We start from the raw sequence: 25,786 nt of genomic DNA on the forward strand, positions 1-25,786 counted from the left end.
TGTCAGTTTGTAGGGCTCCCTTGGGTCTATCAAGGCAGCACAAGTTTGAGGTGGGGACAACTTCGGTGTGGGGTCCATCCTTTGATATAAGAATTTTTGGCAGTCAGGTCCAGGGTTCCCTGGGCACATCCTATTTCCATTTTCCCTGGGAAAGAAAACTCAGCAGTCCAGGTTCCTGATGTCAGTTTGTAGGGTTCCCTTGGGTCTATCAGGGCAGCACAAGTTTGAGGTGGGGACAACTTCGGTGTGGGGTCCATCCTTCGATATAAGGATTCTTTGCAGTGAGGCCCCAGCCCAGGGCCAGGGGCCCCTGGGCACATCCTTTTTCCATTTTCCCTGGGAAAGAAAACTCAGCAGTCCAGGTTCCTGATGTCAGTTTGTAGGGCTCCCTTGGGTCTATCAGGGCAGCACAAGTTTGAGGTGGGGACAACTTCGGTTTGGGGTCCATCCTTCGATATAAGGATTCTTTGCAGTCAGGGCCAGGGGCCCCTGGGCACATCCTTTTTCCATTTTCCCTGGGAAAGAAAACTCAGCAGTCCAGGTTCCTGATGTCAGTTTGTAGGGCTCCCTTGGGTCTATCAGGGCAGCACAAGTTTGAGGTGGGGACAACTTCGGTGTGGGGTCCATCCTTCGATATAAGGATTCTTTGCAGTCAGGGCCAGGGGCCCCTGGGCACATCCTTTTTCCATTTTCCCTGGGAAAGAAAACTCAGCAGTCCAGGTTCCTGATGTCAGTTTGTAGGGCTCCCTTTGGTGTATGAGGGCAGCACAAGTTTGAGGTGGGGACATCTTCGGTGTGGGGTCCATTCTTCGATATAAGGATTTTTTGCAGTCAGGGCCAGGGGCCCCTGGGCACATCCTTTTTCCATTTTCCCTGGGAAAGAAAACTCAGCAGTCCAGGTTCCTGATGTCAGTTTGTAGGGCTCCCTTGGGTCTATCAGGGCAGCACAAGTTTGAGGTGGGGACAACTTCGGTGTGGGGTCCATCCTTCGATATAAGGATTCTTTGCAGTCAGGGCCAGGGGCCCCTGGGCACATCCTTTTTCCATTTTCCCTGGGAAAGAAAACTCAGCAGTCCAGGTTCCTGATGTCAGTTTGTAGGGCTCCCTTGGGTCTATCAGGGCAGCACAAGTTTGAGGTGGGGACAACTTCGGTGTGGGGTCCATCCTTCGATATAAGAATTTTTGGCAGTCAGGGCCAGGTTTCCCTGGGCACATCCTTTTTCCATTTTCCCTGGGAAAGAAAACTCAGCAGTCCAGGTTCCTGATGTCAGTTTGTAGGGCTCCCTTAGGTCTATCAGGGCAGCACAAGTTTGAGGTGGGGACAACTTCGGTGTGGGGTCCATCCTTCGATATAAGGATTCTTTGCAGTCAGGGCCAGGGGCCCCTGGGCACGTCCTTTTTCCATTTTCCCTGGGAAAGAAAACTCAGCAGTCCAGGTTCCTGATGTCAGTTTGTAGGGCTCCCTTGGGTGTATGAGGGCAGCACAAGTTTGAGGTGGGGACATCTTCGGTGTGGGGTCCATCCTTCGATATAAGGATTCTTTGCAGTGAGGCCCCAGCCCAGGGCCAGGGGCCCCTGGGCACATCCTTTTTCCATTTTCCCTGGGAAAGAAAAGTCAGCAGTCCAGGTTCCTGATGTCAGTCTGTAGGGCTCCCTTGGGTCTATCAGGGCAGCACAAGTTTGAGGTGGGGACAACTTCGGTGTGGGGTCCATCCTTCGATATAAGGATTCTTTGCAGTGAGGCCCCAGCCCAGGGCCAGGGGCCCCTGGGCACATCCTTCTTCCATTTTCCCTGGGAAAGAAAACTCAGCAGTCCAGGTTCCTGATGTCAGTTTGTAGGGCTCCCTTGGGTCTATCAGGGCAGCACAAGTTTGAGGTGGGGACATCTTCGGTCTGGGGTCCATCCTTCGATATAAGGATTTTTTGCAGTCAGGGCCAGGGTCCCAGGGCCAGGGGCCCCTGGGCACATCCTTTTTCCATTTTCCCTGGGAAAGAAAACTCAGCAGTCCAGGTTCCTGATGTCAGTTTGTAGGGCTCCCTTGGGTCTATCAGGGCAGCACAAGTTTGAGGTGGGGACAACTTCGGTGTGGGGTCCATCCTTCGATATAAGGATTCTTTGCAGTGAGGCCCCAGCCCAGGGCCAGGGGCCCCTGGGCACATCCTTTTTCCATTTTCCCTGGGAAAGAAAACTCAGCAGTCCAGGTTCCTGATGTCAGTTTGTAGGGCTCCCTTGGGTCTATCAAGGCAGCACAAGTTTGAGGTGGGGACAACTTCGGTGTGGGGTCCATCCTTCGATATAAGGATTCTTTGCAGTCAGGGCCAGGGGCCCCTGGGCACATCCTTTTTCCATTTTCCCTGGGAAAGAAAACTCAGCAGTCCAGGTTCCTGATGTCAGTTTGTAGGGCTCCCTTGGGTCTATCAGGGCAGCACAAGTTTGAGGTGGGGACAACTTCGGTGTGGGGTCCATCCTTCGATATAAGGATTCTTTGCAGTCAGGGCCAGGGGCCCCTGGGCACGTCCTTTTTCCATTTTCCCTGGGAAAGAAAACTCAGCAGTCCAGGTTCCTGATGTCAGTTTGTAGGGCTCCCTTGGGTCTATCAGGGCAGCACAAGTTTGAGGTGGGGACATCTTCGGTGTGGGGTCCATCCTTCGATATAAGGATTCTTTGCAGTGAGGCCCCAGCCCAGGGCCAGGGGCCCCTGGGCACATCCTTTTTCCATTTTCCCTGGGAAAGAAAAGTCAGCAGTCCAGGTTCCTGATGTCAGTCTGTAGGGCTCCCTTGGGTCTATCAGGGCAGCACAAGTTTGAGGTGGGGACAACTTCGGTGTGGGGTCCATCCTTCGATATAAGGATTCTTTGCAGTGTGGCCCCAGCCCAGGGCCAGGGGCCCCTGGGCACATCCTTTTTCCATTTTCCCTGGGAAAGAAAACTCAGCAGTCCAGGTTCCTGATGTCAGTTTGTAGGGCTCCCTTGGGTCTATCAGGGCAGCACAAGTTTGAGGTGGGGACATCTTCAATGTGGGGTCCATCCTTCGATATAAGGATTCTTTGCAGTGAGGCCCCAGCCCATGTCCAGGGGCCCCTGGGCACATCCTTTTTCCATTTTCCCTGGGAAAGAAAACTCAGCAATCCAGGTTCCTGATGTCAGTTTGTAGGGCTCCCTTGGGTCTATCAGGGCAGTACAAGTTTGAGGTGGGGACAACTTCGGTTTGGGGTCCATCCTTCAATATCAGGATTCTTTGCAGTCAGGGCCAGGGGCCCCTGGGCACATCCTTTTTCCATTTTCCCTGGGAAAGAAAACTCAGCAGTCCAGGTTCCTGATGTCAGTTTGTAGGGCTCCCTTGGGTCTATCAGGGCAGCACAAGTTTGAGGTGGGGACAACTTCGGTGTGGGGTCCATCCTTCGATATAAGAATTTTTGGCAGTCAGGGCCAGGGTTCCCTGGGCACATCCTTTTTCCATTTTCCCTGGGAAAGAAAACTCAGCAGTCCAGGTACCTGATGTCAGTTTGTAGGGCTCCCTTGGGTCTATCAGGGCAGCACAAGTTTGAGGTGGGGACAACTTCGGTGTGGGGTCCATCCTTCGATATAAGAATTTTTGGCAGTCAGGGCCAGGGTTCCCTGGGCACATCCTTTTTCCATTTTCCCTGGGAAAGAAAACTCAGCAGTCCAGGTACCTGATGTCAGTTTGTAGGGCTCCCTTGGGTGTATGAGGGCAGCACAAGTTTGAGGTGGGGACATCTTCGGTGTGGGGTCCATCCTTCGATATAAGGATTCTTTGCAGTGAGGCCCCAGCCCAGGGCCAGGGGCCCCTGGGCACAACCTTTTTCCATTTTCCCTGGGAAAGAAAACTCAGCAGTCCAGGTTCCTGATGTCAGTTTGTAGGGCTCCCTTGGGTCTATCAGGGCAGCACAAGTTTGAGGTGGGGACATCTTCGGTCTGGGGTCCATCCTTCGATATAAGGATTTTTTGCAGTCAGGGCCAGGGGCCCCTGGGCACATCCTTTTTCCATTTTCCCTGGGAAAGAAAACTCAGCAGTCCAGGTTCCTGATGTCAGTTTGTAGGGCTCCCTTGGGTCTATCAGGGCAGCACAAGTTTGAGGTGGGGACAACTTCAGTGTGGGGTCCATCCTTCGATATAAGGATTCTTTGCAGTCAGGGCCAGGGTTCCCAGGGCCAGGGGCCCCTGGGCACATCCTTTTTCCATTTTCCCTGGGAAAGAAAACTCAGCAGTCCAGGTTCCTGATGTCAGTTTGTAGGGCTCCCTTGGGTCTATCAGGGCAGCACAAGTTTGAGGTGGGGACAACTTCGGTGTGGGGTCCATCCTTCGATATAAGGATTCTTTGCAGTGAGGCCCCAGCCCAGGGCCAGGGAACCCTGGGGACATCCTTTTTCCATTTTCCCTGGGAAAGAAAACTCAGCAGTCCAGGTTCCTGATGTCAGTTTGTAGGGCTCCCTTAGGTCTATCAGGGCAGCACAAGTTTGAGGTGGGGACAACTTCGGTGTGGGGTCCATCCTTCGATATAAGGATTCTTTGCAGTGAGGCCCCAGCCCAGGGCCAGGGGCCCCTGGGCACATCCTTTTTCCATTTTCCCTGGGAAAGAAAACTCAGCAGTCCAGGTTCCTGATGTCAGTTTGTAGGGCTCCCTTGGGTCTATCAAGGCAGCACAAGTTTGAGGTGGGGACAACTTCGGTGTGGGGTCCATCCTTCGATATAAGAATTTTTGGCAGTCAGGGCCAGGGTTCCCTGGGCACATCCTTTTTCCATTTTCCCTGGGAAAGAAAACTCAGCAGTCCAGGTACCTGATGTCAGTTTGTAGGGCTCCCTTGGGTGTATGAGGGCAGCACAAGTTTGAGGTGGGGACATCTTCGGTGTGGGGTCCATCCTTCGATATAAGGATTCTTTGCAGTGAGGCCCCAGCCCAGGGCCAGGGGCCCCTGGGCACAACCTTTTTCCATTTTCCCTGGGAAAGAAAACTCAGCAGTCCAGGTTCCTGATGTCAGTTTGTAGGGCTCCCTTGGGTCTATCAGGGCAGCACAAGTTTGAGGTGGGGACATCTTCGGTCTGGGGTCCATCCTTCGATATAAGGATTTTTTGCAGTCAGGGCCAGGGGCCCCTGGGCACATCCTTTTTCCATTTTCCCTGGGAAAGAAAACTCAGCAGTCCAGGTTCCTGATGTCAGTTTGTAGGGCTCCCTTGGGTCTATCAGGGCAGCACAAGTTTGAGGTGGGGACAACTTCAGTGTGGGGTCCATCCTTCGATATAAGGATTCTTTGCAGTCAGGGCCAGGGTTCCCAGGGCCAGGGGCCCCTGGGCACATCCTTTTTCCATTTTCCCTGGGAAAGAAAACTCAGCAGTCCAGGTTCCTGATGTCAGTTTGTAGGGCTCCCTTGGGTCTATCAGGGCAGCACAAGTTTGAGGTGGGGACAACTTCGGTGTGGGGTCCATCCTTCGATATAAGGATTCTTTGCAGTGAGGCCCCAGCCCAGGGCCAGGGAACCCTGGGGACATCCTTTTTCCATTTTCCCTGGGAAAGAAAACTCAGCAGTCCAGGTTCCTGATGTCAGTTTGTAGGGCTCCCTTAGGTCTATCAGGGCAGCACAAGTTTGAGGTGGGGACAACTTCGGTGTGGGGTCCATCCTTCGATATAAGGATTCTTTGCAGTGAGGCCCCAGCCCAGGGCCAGGGGCCCCTGGGCACATCCTTTTTCCATTTTCCCTGGGAAAGAAAACTCAGCAGTCCAGGTTCCTGATGTCAGTTTGTAGGGCTCCCTTGGGTCTATCAAGGCAGCACAAGTTTGAGGTGGGGACAACTTCGGTGTGGGGTCCATCCTTTGATATAAGAATTTTTGGCAGTCAGGTCCAGGGTTCCCTGGGCACATCCTATTTCCATTTTCCCTGGGAAAGAAAACTCAGCAGTCCAGGTTCCTGATGTCAGTTTGTAGGGTTCCCTTGGGTCTATCAGGGCAGCACAAGTTTGAGGTGGGGACAACTTCGGTGTGGGGTCCATCCTTCGATATAAGGATTCTTTGCAGTGAGGCCCCAGCCCAGGGCCAGGGGCCCCTGGGCACATCCTTTTTCCATTTTCCCTGGGAAAGAAAACTCAGCAGTCCAGGTTCCTGATGTCAGTTTGTAGGGCTCCCTTGGGTCTATCAGGGCAGCACAAGTTTGAGGTGGGGACAACTTCGGTTTGGGGTCCATCCTTCGATATAAGGATTCTTTGCAGTCAGGGCCAGGGGCCCCTGGGCACATCCTTTTTCCATTTTCCCTGGGAAAGAAAACTCAGCAGTCCAGGTTCCTGATGTCAGTTTGTAGGGCTCCCTTGGGTCTATCAGGGCAGCACAAGTTTGAGGTGGGGACAACTTCGGTGTGGGGTCCATCCTTCGATATAAGGATTCTTTGCAGTCAGGGCCAGGGGCCCCTGGGCACATCCTTTTTCCATTTTCCCTGGGAAAGAAAACTCAGCAGTCCAGGTTCCTGATGTCAGTTTGTAGGGCTCCCTTTGGTGTATGAGGGCAGCACAAGTTTGAGGTGGGGACATCTTCGGTGTGGGGTCCATTCTTCGATATAAGGATTTTTTGCAGTCAGGGCCAGGGGCCCCTGGGCACATCCTTTTTCCATTTTCCCTGGGAAAGAAAACTCAGCAGTCCAGGTTCCTGATGTCAGTTTGTAGGGCTCCCTTGGGTCTATCAGGGCAGCACAAGTTTGAGGTGGGGACAACTTCGGTGTGGGGTCCATCCTTCGATATAAGGATTCTTTGCAGTCAGGGCCAGGGGCCCCTGGGCACATCCTTTTTCCATTTTCCCTGGGAAAGAAAACTCAGCAGTCCAGGTTCCTGATGTCAGTTTGTAGGGCTCCCTTGGGTCTATCAGGGCAGCACAAGTTTGAGGTGGGGACAACTTCGGTGTGGGGTCCATCCTTCGATATAAGAATTTTTGGCAGTCAGGGCCAGGTTTCCCTGGGCACATCCTTTTTCCATTTTCCCTGGGAAAGAAAACTCAGCAGTCCAGGTTCCTGATGTCAGTTTGTAGGGCTCCCTTAGGTCTATCAGGGCAGCACAAGTTTGAGGTGGGGACAACTTCGGTGTGGGGTCCATCCTTCGATATAAGGATTCTTTGCAGTCAGGGCCAGGGGCCCCTGGGCACGTCCTTTTTCCATTTTCCCTGGGAAAGAAAACTCAGCAGTCCAGGTTCCTGATGTCAGTTTGTAGGGCTCCCTTGGGTGTATGAGGGCAGCACAAGTTTGAGGTGGGGACATCTTCGGTGTGGGGTCCATCCTTCGATATAAGGATTCTTTGCAGTGAGGCCCCAGCCCAGGGCCAGGGGCCCCTGGGCACATCCTTTTTCCATTTTCCCTGGGAAAGAAAAGTCAGCAGTCCAGGTTCCTGATGTCAGTCTGTAGGGCTCCCTTGGGTCTATCAGGGCAGCACAAGTTTGAGGTGGGGACAACTTCGGTGTGGGGTCCATCCTTCGATATAAGGATTCTTTGCAGTGAGGCCCCAGCCCAGGGCCAGGGGCCCCTGGGCACATCCTTCTTCCATTTTCCCTGGGAAAGAAAACTCAGCAGTCCAGGTTCCTGATGTCAGTTTGTAGGGCTCCCTTGGGTCTATCAGGGCAGCACAAGTTTGAGGTGGGGACATCTTCGGTCTGGGGTCCATCCTTCGATATAAGGATTTTTTGCAGTCAGGGCCAGGGTCCCAGGGCCAGGGGCCCCTGGGCACATCCTTTTTCCATTTTCCCTGGGAAAGAAAACTCAGCAGTCCAGGTTCCTGATGTCAGTTTGTAGGGCTCCCTTGGGTCTATCAGGGCAGCACAAGTTTGAGGTGGGGACAACTTCGGTGTGGGGTCCATCCTTCGATATAAGGATTCTTTGCAGTGAGGCCCCAGCCCAGGGCCAGGGAACCCTGGGGACATCCTTTTTCCATTTTCCCTGGGAAAGAAAAGTCAGCAGTCCAGGTTCCTGATGTCAGTTTGTAGGGCTCCCTTGGGTCTATCAGGGCAGCACAAGTTTGAGGTGGGGACAACTTCGGTGTGGGGTCCATCCTTCGATATAAGGATTCTTTGCATTGAGGCCCCAGCCCAGGGCCAGAGGCCCCTGGGCACATCCTTTTTCCATTTTCCCTGGGAAAGAAAACTCAGCAGTCCAGGTTCCTGATGTCAGTTTGTAGGGCTCCCTTGGGTCTATCAAGGCAGCACAAGTTTGAGGTGGGGACAACTTCGGTGTGGGGTCCATCCTTTCATATAAGAATTTTTGGCAGTCAGGTCCAGGGTTCCCTGGGCACATCCTTTTACCATTTTCCCTGGGAAAGAAAACTCAGCAGTCCAGGTTCCTGATGTCAATTTGTAGGGTTCCCTTGGGTCTATCAGGGCAGCACAATGTTTGAGGTAGGGACAACTTCGGTGTGGGGTCCATCCTTCGATATAAGGATTCTTTGCAGTGAGGCCCCAGCCCAGGGCCAGGGGCCCCTGGGCACATCCTTTTTCCATTTTCCCTGGGAAAGAAAACTCAGCAGTCCAGGTTCCTGATGTCAGTTTGTAGGGCTCCCTTGGGTCTATCAGGGCAGCACAAGTTTGAGGTGGGGACAACTTCGGTTTGGGGTCCATCCTTCGATATAAGGATTCTTTGCAGTCAGGGCCAGGGGCCCCTGGGCACATCCTTTTTCCATTTTCCCTGGGAAAGAAAACTCAGCAGTCCAGGTTCCTGATGTCAGTTTGTAGGGCTCCCTTGGGTCTATCAGGGCAGCACAAGTTTGAGGTGGGGACAACTTCGGTGTGGGGTCCATCCTTCGATATAAGGATTTTTTGCAGTCAGGGCCAGGGGCCCCTGGGCACATCCTTTTTCCATTTTCCCTGGGAAAGAAAACTCAGCAGTCCAGGTTCCTGATGTCAGTTTGTAGGGCTCCCTTGGGTCTATCAGGGCAGCACAAGTTTGAGGTGGGGACAACTTCGGTGTGGGGTCCATCCTTCGATATAAGGATTCTTTGCAGTCAGGGCCTGGGGCCCCTGGGCACGTCCTTTTTCCATTTTCCCTGGGAAAGAAAACTCAGCAGTCCAGGTTCCTGATGTCAGTTTGTAGGGCTCCCTTGGGTCTATCAGGGCAGCACAAGTTTGAGGTGGGGACAACTTCGGTGTGGGGTCCATCCTTCGATATAAGGATTCTTTGCAGTGAGGCCCCAGCCGAGGGCCAGGGGCCCCTGGGCACATCCTTTTTCCATTTTCCCTGGGAAAGAAAACTCAGCAGTCCAGGTTCCTGATGTCAGTTTGTAGGGCTCCCTTGGGTCTATCAGGGCAGCACAAGTTTGAGGTGGGGACAACTTCGGTGTGGGGTCCATCCTTCGATATAAGGATTCTTTGCAGTGTGGCCCCAGCCCATGTCTAGGGGCCCCTGGGCACATCCTTTTTCCATTTTCCCTGGGAAAGAAAACTCAGCAGTCCAGGTTCCTGATGTCAGTTTGTAGGGCTCCCTTGGGTCTATCAGGGCAGCACAAGTTTGAGGTGGGGACAACTTCGGTGTGGGGTCCATCCTTCGATATAAGGATTTTTTGCAGTCAGGGCCAGGGGCCCCTGGGCACATCCTTTTTCCATTTTCCCTGGGAAAGAAAACTCAGCAGTCCAGGTTCCTGATGTCAGTTTGTAGGGCTCCCTTGGGTCTATCAGGGCAGCACAAGTTTGAGGTGGGGACATCTTCGGTGTGGGGTCCATCCTTCGATATAAGGATTCTTTGCAGTGAGGCCCCAGCCCATGTCCAGGGGCCCCTGGGCACATCCTTTTTCCATTTTCCCTGGGAAAGAAAACTCAGCAATCCAGGTTCCTGATGTCAGTTTGTAGGGCTCCCTTGGGTCTATCAGGGCAGCACAAGTTTGAGGTGGGGACAACTTCGGTTTGGGGTCCATCCTTCCATATAAGTATTCTTTGCAGTCAGGGCCAGGGGCCCCTGGGCACATCCTTTTTCCATTTTCCCTGGGAAAGAAAACTCAGCAGTCCAGGTTCCTGATGTCAGTTTGTAGGGCTCCCTTGGGTCTATCAGGGCAGCACAAGTTTGAGGTGGGGACAACTTCGGTGTGGGGTCCATCCTTCGATATAAGGATTCTTTGCAGTCAGGGCCAGGGGCCCCTGGGCACGTCCTTTTTCCATTTTCCCTGGGAAAGAAAACTCAGCAGTCCAGGTTCCTGATGTCAGTTTGTAGGGCTCCCTTGGGTCTATCAGGGCAGCACAAGTTTGAGGTGGGGACATCTTCGGTGTGGGGTCCATCCTTCGATATAAGGATTCTTTGCAGTGAGGCCCCAGCCCAGGGCCAGGGGCCCCTGGGCACATTCTTTTTCCATTTTCCCTGGGAAAGAAAAGTCAGCAGTCCAGGTTCCTGATGTCAGTCTGTAGGGCTCCCTTGGGTCTATCAGGGCAGCACAAGTTTGAGGTGGGGACAACTGCGGTGTGGGGTCCATCCTTCGATATAAGGATTCTTTGCAGTGTGGCCCCAGCCCATGTCTAGGGGCCCCTGGGCACATCCTTCTTCCATTTTCCCTGGGAAAGAAAACTCAGCAGTCCAGGTTCCTGATGTCAGTTTGTAGGGCTCCCTTGGGTCTATCAGGGCAGCACAAGTTTGAGGTGGGGACAACTTCGGTGTGGGGTCCATCTTCGATATAAGGATTTTTTGCAGTCAGGGCCAGGGGCCCCTGGGCACATCCTTTTTCCATTTTCCCTGGGAAAGAAAACTCAGCAGTCCAGGTTCCTGATGTCAGTTTGTAGGGCTCCCTTGGGTCTATCAGGGCAGCACAAGTTTGAGGTGGGGACATCTTCGGTGTGGGGTCCATCCTTCGATATAAGGATTCTTTGCAGTGAGGCCCCAGCCCATGTCCAGGGGCCCCTGGGCACATCCTTTTTCCATTTTCCCTGGGAAAGAAAACTCAGCAATCCAGGTTCCTGATGTCAGTTTGTAGGGCTCCCTTGGGTCTATCAGGGCAGCACAAGTTTGAGGTGGGGACAACTTCGGTTTGGGGTCCATCCTTCCATATAAGGATTTTTTGCAGTCAGGGCCAGGGGCCCCTGGGCACATCCTTTTTCCATTTTCCCTGGGAAAGAAAACTCAGCAGTCCAGGTTCCTGATGTCAGTTTGTAGGGCTCCCTTGGGTCTATCAGGGCAGCACAAGTTTGAGGTGGGGACAACTTCGGTGTGGGGTCCATCCTTCGATATAAGGATTCTTTGCAGTCAGGGCCAGGGGCCCCTGGGCACATCCTTTTTCCATTTTCCCTGGGAAAGAAAACTCAGCAGTCCAGGTTCCTGATGTCAGTTTGTAGGGCTCCCTTGGGTCTATCAGGGCAGCACAAGTTTGAGGTGGGGACATCTTCGGTGTGGGGTCCATCCTTCGATATAAGGATTCTTTGCAGTGAGGCCCCAGCCCAGGGCCAGGGGCCCCTGGGCACATCCTTTTTCCATTTTCCCTGGGAAAGAAAAGTCAGCAGTCCAGGTTCCTGATGTCAGTCTGTAGGGCTCCCTTGGGTCTATCAGGGCAGCACAAGTTTGAGGTGGGGACAACTTCGGTGTGGGGTCCATCCTTCGATATAAGGATTCTTTGCAGTGAGGCCCCAGCCCAGGGCCAGGGGCCCCTGGGCACATCCTTTTTCCATTTTCCCTGGGAAAGAAAACTCAGCAGTCCAGGTTCCTGATGTCAGTTTGTAGGGCTCCCTTGGGTCTATCAGGGCAGCACAAGTTTGAGGTGGGGACGACTTCGGTGTGGGGTCCATCCTTCGATATAAGGATTCTTTGCAGTCAGGGCCAGGGTCCCAGGGCCAGGGGCCCCTGGGCACATCCTTTTTCCATTTTCCCTGGGAAAGAAAACTCAGCAGTCCAGGTTCCTGATGTCAGTTTGTAGGGCTCCCTTGGGTCTATCAGGGCAGCACAAGTTTGAGGTGGGGACAACTTCGGTGTGGGGTCCATCCTTCGATATAAGGATTCTTTGCAGTGAGGTCCCAGCCCAGGGCCAGGGAACCCTGGGCACATCCTTTTTCCATTTTCCCTGGGAAAGAAAACTCAGCAGTCCAGGTTCCTGATGTCAGTTTGTAGGGCTCCCTTGGGTCTATCAGGGCAGCACAAGTTTGAGGTGGGGACAACTTCGGTGTGGGGTCCATCCTTCGATATAAGGATTCTTTGCAGTGAGGCCGCAGCCCAGGGCCAGGGAACCCTGGGCACATCCTTTTTCCATTTTCCCTGGGAAAGAAAACTCAGCAGTCCAGGTTCCTGATGTCAGTTTGTAGGGCTCCCTTGGGTGTATGAGGGCAGCACAAGTTTGAGGTGGGGACATCTTTGGTGTGGGGTCCATCCTTCGATATAAGGATTTTTTGCAGTCAGGGCCAGGGGCCCCTGGGCACATCCTTTTTCCATTTTCCCTGGGAAAGAAAACTCAGCAGTCCAGGTTCCTGATGTCAGTTTGTAGGGCTCCCTTGGGTGTATGAGGGCAGCACAAGTTTGAGGTGGGGACATCTTTGGTGTGGGGTCCATCCTTCGATATAAGGATTTTTTGCAGTCAGGGCCAGGGGCCCCTGGGCACATCCTTTTTCCATTTTCCCTGGGAAAGAAAACTCAGCAGTCCAGGTTCCTGATGTCAGTTTGTAGGGCTCCCTTGGGTCTATCAGGTCAGCACAAGTTTGAGGTGGGGACAACTTCGGTGTGGGGTCCATCCTTCGATATAAGGATTCTTTGCAGTCAGGGCCAGGGTCCCAGGGCCAGGGGCCCCTGGGCACATCCTTTTTCCATTTTCCCTGGGAAAGAAAACTCAGCAGTCCAGTTTCCTGATGTCAGTTTGTAGGGCTCCCTTGGGTCTATCAGGGCAGCACAAGTTTGAGGTGGGGACAGCTTCGGTGTGGGGTCCATCCTTCGATATAAGGATTCTTTGCAGTGAGGCCCCAGCCCAGGGCCAGGGCCCCTGGGCACATCCTTTTTCCATTTTCCCTGGGAAAGAAAACTCAGCAGTCCAGGTTCCTGATGTCAGTTTGTAGGGCTCCCTTGGGTCTATCAAGGCAGCAAAAGTTTGAGGTGGGGACAACTTCGGTGTGGGGTCCATCCTTCGATATAAGAATTTTTGGCAGTCAGGTCCAGGGTTCCCTGGGCACATCCTTTTTCCATTTTCCCTGGGAAAGAAAACTCAGCAGTCCAGGTTCCTGATGTCAGTCTGTAGGGCTCCCTTGGGTCTATCAGGGCAGCACAAGTTTGAGGTGGGGACAACTTCGGTCTGGGGTCCATCCTTCGATATAAGGATTTTTTGCAGTCAGGGCTAGGGGCCCCTGGGCACAACCTTTGGCCATTTTATCTGTGAAAGGAAACTCATCAGTTCAGGTTCCTGATGTCAGTTTGTAGGGCTCCCTTGGGTCTATCAGGGCAGCACAGTTTTAAGGTGGGGACAATTTGGGTGTGGGGTCCATCCTTCGATATAAGGATTCTTTGCAGTGAGGCCCCAGCCCAGGGCCAGGGGCCCCTGGGCACATCCTTTTTCCATTTTCCCTGGGAAAGAAAACTCAGCAGTCCAGGTTCCTGATGTCAGTCTGTAGGGCTCCCTTGGGTCTATCAGGGCAGCACAAGTTTGAGGTGGGGACAACTTCGGTGTGGGGTCCATCCTTCGATATAAGGATTCTTTGCAGTCCGGGCCAGGGGCCCCTGGGCACGTCCTTTTTCCATTTTCCCTGGGAAAGAAAAGTCAGCAGTCCAGGTTCCTGATGTCAGTCTGTAGGGCTCCCTTGGGTCTATCAGGGCAGCACAAGTTTGACGTGGGGACAACTTCGGTGTGGGGTCCATCCTTCGATATAAGGATTCTTTGCAGTGAGGCCCCAGCCCAGGGCCAGGGCCCCTGGGCACATACTTTTTTCCATTTTCCCTGGGAAAGAAAACTCAGCAGTCCAGGTTCCTGATGTCAGTTTGTAGGGCTCCCTTGGGTCTATCAGGGCAGCACAAGTTTGAGGTGGGGACAACTTCGGTGTGGGGTCCATCCTTCGATATAAGGATTCTTTGCAGTGTGGCCCCAGCCCATGTCCAGGGGCCCCTGGGCACATCCTTTTTCCATTTTCCCTGGGAAAGAAAACTCAGCAGTCCAGGTTCCTGATGTCAGTTTGTAGGGCTCCCTTGGGTCTATCAGGGCAGCACAAGTTTGAGGTGGGGACAACTTCGGTGTGGGGTCCATCCTTCGATATAAGGATTCTTTGCAGTCAGGGCCAGGGTCCCAGGGCCAGGGGCCCCTGGGCACATCCTTTTTCCATTTTCCCTGGGAAAGAAAACTCAGCAGTCCAGGTTCCTGATGTCAGTTTGTAGGGCTCCCTTGGGTCTATCAGGGCAGCACAAGTTTGAGGTGGGGACAACTTCGGTGTGGGGTCCATCCTTCGATATAAGGATTCTTTGCAGTGAGGCCCCAGCCCAGGGCCAGGGAACCCTGGGCACATCCTTTTTCCATTTTCCCTGGGAAAGAAAACTCAGCAGTCCAGGTTCCTGATGTCAGTTTGTAGGGCTCCCTTGGGTGTATGAGGGCAGCACAAGTTTGAGGTGGGGACATCTTTGGTGTGGGGTCCATCCTTCGATATAAGGATTTTTTGCAGTCAGGGCCAGGGGCCCCTGGGCACATCCTTTTTCCATTTTCCCTGGGAAAGAAAACTCAGCAGTCCAGTTTCCTGATGTCAGTTTGTAGGGCTCCCTTGGGTCTATCAGGGCAGCACAAGTTTGAGGTGGGGACAACTTCGGTGTGGGGTCCATCCTTCGATATAAGGATTCTTTGCAGTGAGGCCCCAGCCCAGGGCCAGGGCCCCTGGGCACATCCTATTTCCATTTTCCCTGGGAAAGAAAACTCAGCAGTCCAGGTTCCTGATGTCAGTTTGTAGGGCTCCCTTGGGTCTATCAAGGCAGCACAAGTTTGAGGTGGGGACAACTTCGGTGTGGGGTCCATCCTTCGATATAAGGATTTTTTGCAGTCAGGTCCAGGGTTCCCTGGGCACATCCTTTTTCCATTTTCCCTGGGAAAGAAAACTCAGCAGTCCAGGTTCCTGATGTCAGTTTGTAGGGCTCCCTTGGGTCTATCAGGGCAGCACAGTTTTAAGGTGGGGACAATTTGGGTGTGGGGTCCATCCTTCGATATAAGGATTCTTTGCAGTGAGGCCCCAGCCCAGGGCCAGGGGCCCCTGGGCACATCCTTCTTCCATTTTCCCTGGGAAAGAAAACTCAGCAGTCCAGGTTCCTGATGTCAGTTTGTAGGGCTCCCTTGGGTCTATCAGGGCAGCACAAGTTTGAGGTGGGGACAACTTCGGTGTGGGGTCCATCCTTCGATATAAGGATTCTTTGCAGTCAGGGCCAGGGAACCCTGGGCACATCCTTTTTCCATTTTCCCTGGGAAAGAAAACTCAGCAGTCCAGGTTCCTGATGTCAGTTTGTAGGGCTCCCTTGGGTGTATGAGGGCAGCACAAGTTTGAGGTGGGGACAACTTCGGTGTGGGGTCCATCCTTCGATATAAGGATTCTTTGCAGTCAGGGCCAGGGTCCCAGGGCCAGGGGCCCCTGGGCACATCCTTTTTCCATTTTCCCTGGGAAAGAAAACTCAGCAGTCCAGTTTCCTGATGTCAGTTTGTAGGGCTCCCTTGGGTCTATCAGGGCAGCACAAGTTTGAGGTGGGGACAACTTCGGTGTGGGGTCCATCCTTCGATATAAGGATTCTTTGCAGTGAGGCCCCAGCCCAGGGCCAGGGCCCCTGGGCACATCCTTTTTCCATTTTCCCTGGGAAAGAAAACTCAGCAGTCCAGGTTCCTGATGTCAGTTTGTAGGGCTCCCTTGGGTCTATCAGGGCAGCACAAGTTTGAGGTGGGGACAACTTCGGTGTGGGGTCCATCCTTCGATATAAGGATTCTTTGCAGTCAGGGCCAGGGGCCCCTGGGCACGTCCTTTTTCCATTTTCCCTGGGAAAGAAAACTCAGCAGTCCAGGTTCCTGATGTCAGTTTGTAGGGCTCCCTTGGGTGTATGAGGGCAGCACAAGTTTGAGGTGGGGACATCTTCGGTGTGGGGTCCATCCTTCGATATAAGGATTCTTTGCAGTGAGGCCCCAGCCCAGGGCCAGGGGCCCCTGGGCACATCCTTTTTCCATTTTCCCTGGGAAAGAAAACTCAGCAGTCCAGGTTCCTGATGTCAGTTTGTAGGGCTCCCTTGGGTCTATCAGGGCAGCACAAGTTTGAGGTGGGGACATCTTCGGTCTGGGGTCCATCCTTCGATATAAGGATTTTTTGCAGTCAGGGCCAGGGGCCCCTGGGCACATCCTTTTTCCATTTTCCCTGGGAAAGAAAACTCAGCAGTCCAGGTTCCTGATGTCAGTTTGTAGGGCTCCCTTGGGTCTATCAGGGCAGCACAAGTTTGAGGTGGGGACAACTTCAGTGTGGGGTCCATCCTTCGATATAAGGATTCTTTGCAGTCAGGGCCAGGGTCCCAGGGCCAGGGGCCCCTGGGCACATCCTTTTTCCATTTTCCCTGGGAAAGAAAACTCAGCAGTCCAGGTTCCTGATGTCAGTTTGTAGGGCTCCCTTGGGTCTATCAGGGCAGCACAAGTTTGAGGTGGGGACAACTTCGGTGTGGGGTCCATCCTTCGATATAAGGATTCTTTGCAGTGAGGCCCCAGCCCAGGGCCAGGGGCCCCTGGGCACATCCTTTTTCCATTTTCCCTGGGAAAGAAAAGTCAGCAGTCCAGGTTCCTGATGTCAGTCTGTAGGGCTCACTTGGGTCTATCAGGGCAGCACAAGTTTGAGGTGGGGACAACTTCGGTGTGGGGTCCATCCTTCGATATAAGGATTCTTTGCAGTGAGGCCCCAGCCCAGGGCCAGGGGCCCCTGGGCACATCCTTTTTCCATTTTCCCTGGGAAAGAAAACTCAGCAGTCCAGGTTCCTGATGTCAGTTTGTAGGGCTCCCTTGGGTCTATCAGGGCAGCACAAGTTTGAGGTGGGGACAACTTCGGTGTGGGGTCCATCCTTCGATATAAGGATTCTTTGCAGTGAGGCCACAGCCCAGGGCCAGGGAATCCTGGGGACATCCTTTTTCCATTTTCCCTGGGAAAGAAAACTCAGCAGTCCAGGTTCCTGATGTCAGTTTGTAGGGCTCCCTTGGGTCTATCAGGGCAGCACAAGTTTGAGGTGGGGACAACTTCGGTGTGGGGTCCATCCTTCGATATAAGGATTCTTTGCAGTGAGGCCCCAGCCCAGGGCCAGGGGCCCCTGGGCACATCCTTTTTCCATTTTCCCTGGGAAAGAAAACTCAGCAGTCCAGGTTCCTGATGTCAGTTTGTAGGGCTCCCTTGGGTCTATCAAGGCAGCACAAGTTTGAGGTGGGGACAACTTCGGTGTGGGGTCCATCCTTTGATATAAGAATTTTTGGCAGTCAGGTCCAGGGTTCCCTGGGCACATCCTTTTTCCATTTTCCCTGGGAAAGAAAACTCAGCAGTCCAGGTTCCTGATGTCAGTTTGTAGGGTTCCCTTGGGTCTATCAGGGCAGCACAAGTTTGAGGTGGGGACAACTTCGGTGTGGGGTCCATCCTTCGATATAAGGATTCTTTGCAGTGAGGCCCCAGCCCAGGGCCAGGGGCCCCTGGGCACATCCTTTTTCCATTTTCCCTGGGAAAGAAAACTCAGCAGTCCAGGTTCCTGATGTCAGTTTGTAGGGCTCCCTTGGGTCTATCAGGGCAGCACAAGTTTGAGGTGGGGACAACTTCGGTTTGGGGTCCATCCTTCGATATAAGGATTCTTTGCAGTCAGGGCCAGGGGCCCCTGGGCACATCCTTTTTCCATTTTCCCTGGGAAAGAAAACTCAGCAGTCCAGGTTCCTGATGTCAGTTTGTAGGGTTCCCTTGGGTCTATCAGGGCAGCACAAGTTTGAGGTGGGGACAACTTCGGTGTGGGGTCCATCCTTCGATATAAGGATTCTCTGCAGTCAGGGCCAGGGGCCCCTGTGCACATCCTTTTTCCATTTTCCCTGGGAAAGAAAACTCAGCAGTCCAGGTTCCTGATGTCAGTTTGTAGGGCTCCCTTTGGTGTATGAGGGCAGCACAGGTTTGAGGTGGGGACATCTTCGGTGTGGGGTCCATCCTTCGATATAAGGATTTTTTGCAGTCAGGGCCAGGGGCCCCTGGGCACATCCTTTTTCCATTTTCCCTGGGAAAGAAAACTCAGCAGTCCAGGTTCCTGATGTCAGTTTGTAGGGCTCCCTTGGGTGTATCAGGGCAGCACAAGTTTGAGGTGGGGACAACTTCGGTGTGAGGTCCATCCTTCGATATAAGGATTCTTTGCAGTCAGGGCCAGGGGCCCCTGGGCACATCCTTTTTCCATTTTCCCTGGGAAAGAAAACTCAGCAGTCCAGGTTCCTGATGTCAGTTTGTAGGGCTCCCTTGGGTGTATGAGGGCAGCACAAGTTTGAGGTGGGGACATCTTCGGTGTGGGGTCCATCCTTCGATATAAGGATTCTTTGCAGTGAGGCCCCAGCCCAGGGCCAGGGGCCCCTGGGCACATCCTTTTTCCATTTTCCCTGGGAAAGAAAACTCAGCAGTCCAGGTTCCTGATGTCAGTTTGTAGGGCTCCCTTGGGTCTATCAGGGCAGCACAAGTTTGAGGTGGGGACATCTTCGGTCTGGGGTCCATCCTTCGATATAAGGATTTTTTGCAGTCAGGGCCAGGGGCCCCTGGGCACATCCTTTTTCCATTTTCCCTGGGAAAGAAAACTCAGCAGTCCAGGTTCCTGATGTCAGTTTGTAGGGCTCCCTTGGGTCTATCAGGGCAGCACAAGTTTGAGGTGGGGACAACTTCAGTGTGGGGTCCATCCTTCGATATAAGGATTCTTTGCAGTCAGGGCCAGGGTCCCAGGGCCAGGGGCCCCTGGGCACATCCTTTTTCCATTTTCCCTGGGAAAGAAAACTCAGCAGTCCAGGTTCCTGATGTCAGTTTGTAGGGCTCCCTTGGGTCTATCAGGGCAGCACAAGTTTGAGGTGGGGACAACTTCGGTGTGGGGTCCATCCTTCGATATAAGGATTCTTTGCAGTGAGGCCCCAGCCCAGGGCCAGGGGCCCCTGGGCACATCCTTTTTCCATTTTCCCTGGGAAAGAAAAGTCAGCAGTCCAGGTTCCTGATGTCAGTCTGTAGGGCTCACTTGGGTCTATCAGGGCAGCACAAGTTTGAGGTGGGGACAACTTCGGTGTGGGGTCCATCCTTCGATATAAGGATTCTTTGCAGTGAGGCCCCAGCCCAGGGCCAGGGGCCCCTGGGCACATCCTTTTTCCATTTTCCCTGGGAAAGAAAACTCAGCAGTCCAGGTTCCTGATGTCAGTTTGTAGGGCTCCCTTGGGTCTATCAGGGCAGCACAAGTTTGAGGTGGGGACAACTTCGGTGTGGGGTCCATCCTTCGATATAAGGATTCTTTGCAGTGAGGCCACAGCCCAGGGCCAGGGAATCCTGGGGACATCCTTTTTCCATTTTCCCTGGGAAAGAAAACTCAGCAGTCCAGGTTCCTGATGTCAGTTTGTAGGGCTCCCTTGGGTCTATCAGGGCAGCACAAGTTTGAGGTGGGGACAACTTCGGTGTGGGGTCCATCCTTCGATATAAGGATTCTTTGCAGTGAGGCCCCAGCCCAGGGCCAGGGGCCCCTGGGCACATCCTTTTTCCATTTTCCCTGGGAAAGAAAACTCAGCAGTCCAGGTTCCTGATGTCAGTTTGTAGGGCTCCCTTGGGTCTATCAAGGCAGCACAAGTTTGAGGTGGGGACAACTTCGGTGTGGGGTCCATCCTTTGATATAAGAATTTTTGGCAGTCAGGTCCAGGGTTCCCTGGGCACATCCTTTTTCCATTTTCCCTGGGAAAGAAAACTCAGCAGTCCAGGTTCCTGATGTCAGTTTGTAGGGTTCCCTTGGGTCTATCAGGGCAGCACAAGTTTGAGGTGGGGACAACTTCGGTGTGGGGTCCATCCTTCGATATAAGGATTCTTTGCAGTGAGGCCCCAGCCCAGGGCCAGGGGCCCCTGGGCACATCCTTTTTCCATTTTCCCTGGGAAAGAAAACTCAGCAGTCCAGGTTCCTGATGTCAGTTTGTAGGGCTCCCTTGGGTGTATCAGGGCAGCACAAGTTTGAGGTGGGGACAACTTCGGTTTGGGGTCCATCCTTCGATATAAGGATTCTTTGCAGTCAGGGCCAGGGGCCCCTGGGCACATCCTTTTTCCATTTTCCCTGGGAAAGAAAACTCAGCAGTCCAGGTTCCTGATGTCAGTTTGTAGGGTTCCCTTGGGTCTATCAGGGCAGCACAAGTTTGAGGTGGGGACAACTTCGGTGTGGGGTCCATCCTTCGATATAAGGATTCTCTGCAGTCAGGGCCAGGGGCCCCTGTGCACATCCTTTTTCCATTTTCCCTGGGAAAGAAAACTCAGCAGTCCAGGTTCCTGATGTCAGTTTGTAGGGCTCCCTTTGGTGTATGAGGGCAGCACAGGTTTGAGGTGGGGACATCTTCGGTGTGGGGTCCATCCTTCGATATAAGGATTTTTTGCAGTCAGGGCCAGGGGCCCCTGGGCACATCCTTTTTCCATTTTCCCTGGGAAAGAAAACTCAGCAGTCCAGGTTCCTGATGTCAGTTTGTAGGGCTCCCTTGGGTGTATCAGGGCAGCACAAGTTTGAGGTGGGGACAACTTCGGTGTGAGGTCCATCCTTCGATATAAGGATTCTTTGCAGTCAGGGCCAGGGGCCCCTGGGCACATCCTTTTTCCATTTTCCCTGGGAAAGAAAACTCAGCAGTCCAGGTTCCTGATGTCAGTTTGTAGGGCTCCCTTGGGTCTATCAGGGCAGCACAAGTTTGAGGTGGGGACAGCTTCGGTGTGGGGTCCATCCTTCGATATAAGAATTTTTGGCAGTCAGGTCCAGGGTTCCCTGGGCACATCCTTTTTCCATTTTCCCTGGGAAAGAAAACTCAGCAGTCCAGGTTCCTGATGTCAGTTTGTAGGGCTCCCTTGGGTGTATCAGGGCAGCACAAGTTTGAGGTGGGGACAACTTCGGTGTGGGGTCCATCCTTCGATATAAGGATTCTTTGCAGTCAGGGCCAGGGGCCCCTGGGCACATCCTTTTTCCATTTTCCCTGGGAAAGAAAACTCAGCAGTCCAGGTTGCTGATGTCAGTTTGTAGGGCTCCCTTGGGTCTATCAGGGCAGCACAAGTTTGAGGTGGGGACAACTTCGGTGTGGGGTCCATCCTTCGATATAAGGATTTTTGGCAGTCAGGGCCAGGGTCCCAGGGCCAGGGGCCCCTGGGCACATCCTTTTTCCATTTTCCCTGGGAAAGAAAACTCAGCAGTCCAGGTTCCTGATGTCAGTTTGTAGGGCTCCCTTGGGTCTATCAGGGCAGCACAAGTTTGAGGTGGGGACAACTTCGGTGTGGGGTCCATCCTTCAATATAAGGATTCTTTGCAGTGAGGCCCCAGCCCAGGGCCAGGGGCCCCTGGGCCCATCCTTTTTCCATTTTCCCTGGGAAAGAAAACTCAGCAGTCCAGGTTCCTCATGTCAGTTTGTAGGGTTCCCTTGGGTCTATCAGGGCAGCACAAATTTGAGGTGGGGACAACTTTGGTGTGGGGTCCATCCTTCGATATAAGGATTCTTTGCAGTGTGGCCCCAGCCCATGTCCAGGGGCCCCTGGGCACCTCCTTTTTCCATTTTCCCTGGGAAAGAAAACTCAGCAGTCCAGGTTCCTGATGTCAGTTTGTAGGGCTCCCTTGGGTCTATCAGGGCAGCACAAGTTTGAGGTGGGGACAACTTCGGTGTGGGGTCCATCCATCGATATAAGGATTTTTTGCAGTCAGGGCCAGGGGCCCCCGGGCACATCCTTTTTCCATTTTCCCTGGGAAAGAAAACTCAGGAGTCCAGGTTCCTGATGTCAGTTTGTAGGGCTCCCTTGGGTCTATCAGGGCAGCACAAGTTTGAGGTGGGGACATCTTCGGTGTGGGGTCCATCCTTCGATATAAGGATTCTTTGCAGTGAGGCCCCAGCCCATGTCCAGGGGCCCCTGGGCACATCCTTTTTCCATTTTCCCTGGGAAAGAAAACTCAGCAATCCAGGTTCCTGATGTCAGTTTGTAGGGCTCCCTTGGGTCTATCAGGGCAGCACAAGTTTGAGGTGGGGACAACTTCGGTGTGGGGTCCATCCTTCATTATAAGGATTCTTTGCAGTCAGGGCCAGGGGCCCCTGTGCACATCCTGTTTCCATTTTCCCTGGGAAAGGAAACTCAGCAGTCCAGGTTCCTGATGTCAGTTTGTAGGGTTCACTTGGGTCTATCAGGGCAGCACAAGTTTGAGGTGGGGACAACTTCGGTGTGGGGTCCATCCTTCAATATAAGGATTCTTTGCAGTGAGGCCCCAGCCCAGGGCCAGGGGCCCCTGGGCACATCCTTTTTCCATTTTCCCTGGGAAAGAAAACTCAGCAGTCCAGGTTCCTGATGTCAGTTTGTAGGGCTCCCTTGGGTCTATCAGGGCAGCACAAGTTTGAGGTGGGGACAACTTCGGTGTGGGGTCCATCCTTCGATATAAGGATTCTTTGCAGTCAGGGCCAGGGGCCCCTGGGCACATCCTTTTTCCATTTTCCCTGGGAAAGAAAACTCAGCAGTCCAGGTTCCTGATGTCAGTTTGTAGGGCTCCCTTGGGTGTATGAGGGCAGCACAAGTTTGAGGTGGGGACATCTTCGGTGTGGGGTCCATCCTTCGATATAAGGATTTTTTGCAGTCAGGGCCAGGGGCCCCCGGGCACATCCTTTTTCCATTTTCCCTGGGAAAGAAAACTCAGCAGTCCAGGTTCCTGATGTCAGATTGTAGGGCTCCCTTGGGTCTATCAGGGCAGCACAAGTTTGAGGTGGGGACAACTTCGGTGTGGGGTCCATCCTTCGATATAAGGATTCTTTGCAGTGAGGCCCCAGCCCAGGGCCAGGGGCCCCTGGGCACATCCTTTTTCCATTTTCCCTGGGAAAGAAAACTCAGCAGTCCAGGTTCCTGATGTCAGTTTGTAGGGCTCCCTTGGGTCTATCAAGGCAGCACAAGTTTGAGGTGGGGACAACTTCGGTGTGGGGTCCATCCTTCGATATAAGGATTCTTTGCAGTCAGGGCCAGGGGCCCCTGGGCACATCCTTTTTCCATTTTCCCTGGGAAAGAAAACTCAGCAGTCCAGGTTCCTGATGTCAGTTTGTAGGGCTCCCTTGGGTCTATCAGGGCAGCACAAGTTTGAGGTGGGGACAACTTCGGTGTGGGGTCCATCCTTCGATATAAGGATTCTTTGCAGTCAGGGCCAGGGGCCCCTGGGCACGTCCTTTTTCCATTTTCCCTGGGAAAGAAAACTCAGCAGTCCAGGTTCCTGATGTCAGTTTGTAGGGCTCCCTTGGGTCTATCAGGGCAGCACAAGTTTGAGGTGGGGACATCTTCGGTGTGGGGTCCATCCTTCGATATAAGGATTCTTTGCAGTGAGGCCCCAGCCCAGGGCCAGGGGCCCCTGGGCACATCCTTTTTCCATTTTCCCTGGGAAAGAAAAGTCAGCAGTCCAGGTTCCTGATGTCAGTCTGTAGGGCTCCCTTGGGTCTATCAGGGCAGCACAAGTTTGAGGTGGGGACAACTTCGGTGTGGGGTCCATCCTTCGATATAAGGATTCTTTGCAGTGTGGCCCCAGCCCAGGGCCAGGGGCCCCTGGGCACATCCTTTTTCCATTTTCCCTGGGAAAGAAAACTCAGCAGTCCAGGTTCCTGATGTCAGTTTGTAGGGCTCCCTTGGGTCTATCAGGGCAGCACAAGTTTGAGGTGGGGACATCTTCAATGTGGGGTCCATCCTTCGATATAAGGATTCTTTGCAGTGAGGCCCCAGCCCATGTCCAGGGGCCCCTGGGCACATCCTTTTTCCATTTTCCCTGGGAAAGAAAACTCAGCAATCCAGGTTCCTGATGTCAGTTTGTAGGGCTCCCTTGGGTCTATCAGGGCAGTACAAGTTTGAGGTGGGGACAACTTCGGTTTGGGGTCCATCCTTCAATATCAGGATTCTTTGCAGTCAGGGCCAGGGGCCCCTGGGCACATCCTTTTTCCATTTTCCCTGGGAAAGAAAACTCAGCAGTCCAGGTTCCTGATGTCAGTTTGTAGGGCTCCCTTGGGTCTATCAGGGCAGCACAAGTTTGAGGTGGGGACAACTTCGGTGTGGGGTCCATCCTTCGATATAAGAATTTTTGGCAGTCAGGGCCAGGGTTCCCTGGGCACATCCTTTTTCCATTTTCCCTGGGAAAGAAAACTCAGCAGTCCAGGTACCTGATGTCAGTTTGTAGGGCTCCCTTGGGTCTATCAGGGCAGCACAAGTTTGAGGTGGGGACAACTTCGGTGTGGGGTCCATCCTTCGATATAAGAATTTTTGGCAGTCAGGGCCAGGGTTCCCTGGGCACATCCTTTTTCCATTTTCCCTGGGAAAGAAAACTCAGCAGTCCAGGTACCTGATGTCAGTTTGTAGGGCTCCCTTGGGTGTATGAGGGCAGCACAAGTTTGAGGTGGGGACATCTTCGGTGTGGGGTCCATCCTTCGATATAAGGATTCTTTGCAGTGAGGCCCCAGCCCAGGGCCAGGGGCCCCTGGGCACAACCTTTTTCCATTTTCCCTGGGAAAGAAAACTCAGCAGTCCAGGTTCCTGATGTCAGTTTGTAGGGCTCCCTTGGGTCTATCAGGGCAGCACAAGTTTGAGGTGGGGACATCTTCGGTCTGGGGTCCATCCTTCGATATAAGGATTTTTTGCAGTCAGGGCCAGGGGCCCCTGGGCACATCCTTTTTCCATTTTCCCTGGGAAAGAAAACTCAGCAGTCCAGGTTCCTGATGTCAGTTTGTAGGGCTCCCTTGGGTCTATCAGGGCAGCACAAGTTTGAGGTGGGGACAACTTCAGTGTGGGGTCCATCCTTCGATATAAGGATTCTTTGCAGTCAGGGCCAGGGTTCCCAGGGCCAGGGGCCCCTGGGCACATCCTTTTTCCATTTTCCCTGGGAAAGAAAACTCAGCAGTCCAGGTTCCTGATGTCAGTTTGTAGGGCTCCCTTGGGTCTATCAGGGCAGCACAAGTTTGAGGTGGGGACAACTTCGGTGTGGGGTCCATCCTTCGATATAAGGATTCTTTGCAGTGAGGCCCCAGCCCAGGGCCAGGGAACCCTGGGGACATCCTTTTTCCATTTTCCCTGGGAAAGAAAACTCAGCAGTCCAGGTTCCTGATGTCAGTTTGTAGGGCTCCCTTAGGTCTATCAGGGCAGCACAAGTTTGAGGTGGGGACAACTTCGGTGTGGGGTCCATCCTTCGATATAAGGATTCTTTGCAGTGAGGCCCCAGCCCAGGGCCAGGGGCCCCTGGGCACATCCTTTTTCCATTTTCCCTGGGAAAGAAAACTCAGCAGTCCAGGTTCCTGATGTCAGTTTGTAGGGCTCCCTTGGGTCTATCAAGGCAGCACAAGTTTGAGGTGGGGACAACTTCGGTGTGGGGTCCATCCTTCGATATAAGAATTTTTGGCAGTCAGGGCCAGGGTTCCCTGGGCACATCCTTTTTCCATTTTCCCTGGGAAAGAAAACTCAGCAGTCCAGGTACCTGATGTCAGTTTGTAGGGCTCCCTTGGGTGTATGAGGGCAGCACAAGTTTGAGGTGGGGACATCTTCGGTGTGGGGTCCATCCTTCGATATAAGGATTCTTTGCAGTGAGGCCCCAGCCCAGGGCCAGGGGCCCCTGGGCACAACCTTTTTCCATTTTCCCTGGGAAAGAAAACTCAGCAGTCCAGGTTCCTGATGTCA

Source organism: Lonchura striata, chromosome 31 (genome assembly GCF_050655825.1).
Source record: "Lonchura striata isolate lonStrDom1 chromosome 31, ASM5065582v1, whole genome shotgun sequence".
Classification (NCBI taxonomy): domain Eukaryota; kingdom Metazoa; phylum Chordata; class Aves; order Passeriformes; family Estrildidae; genus Lonchura; species Lonchura striata.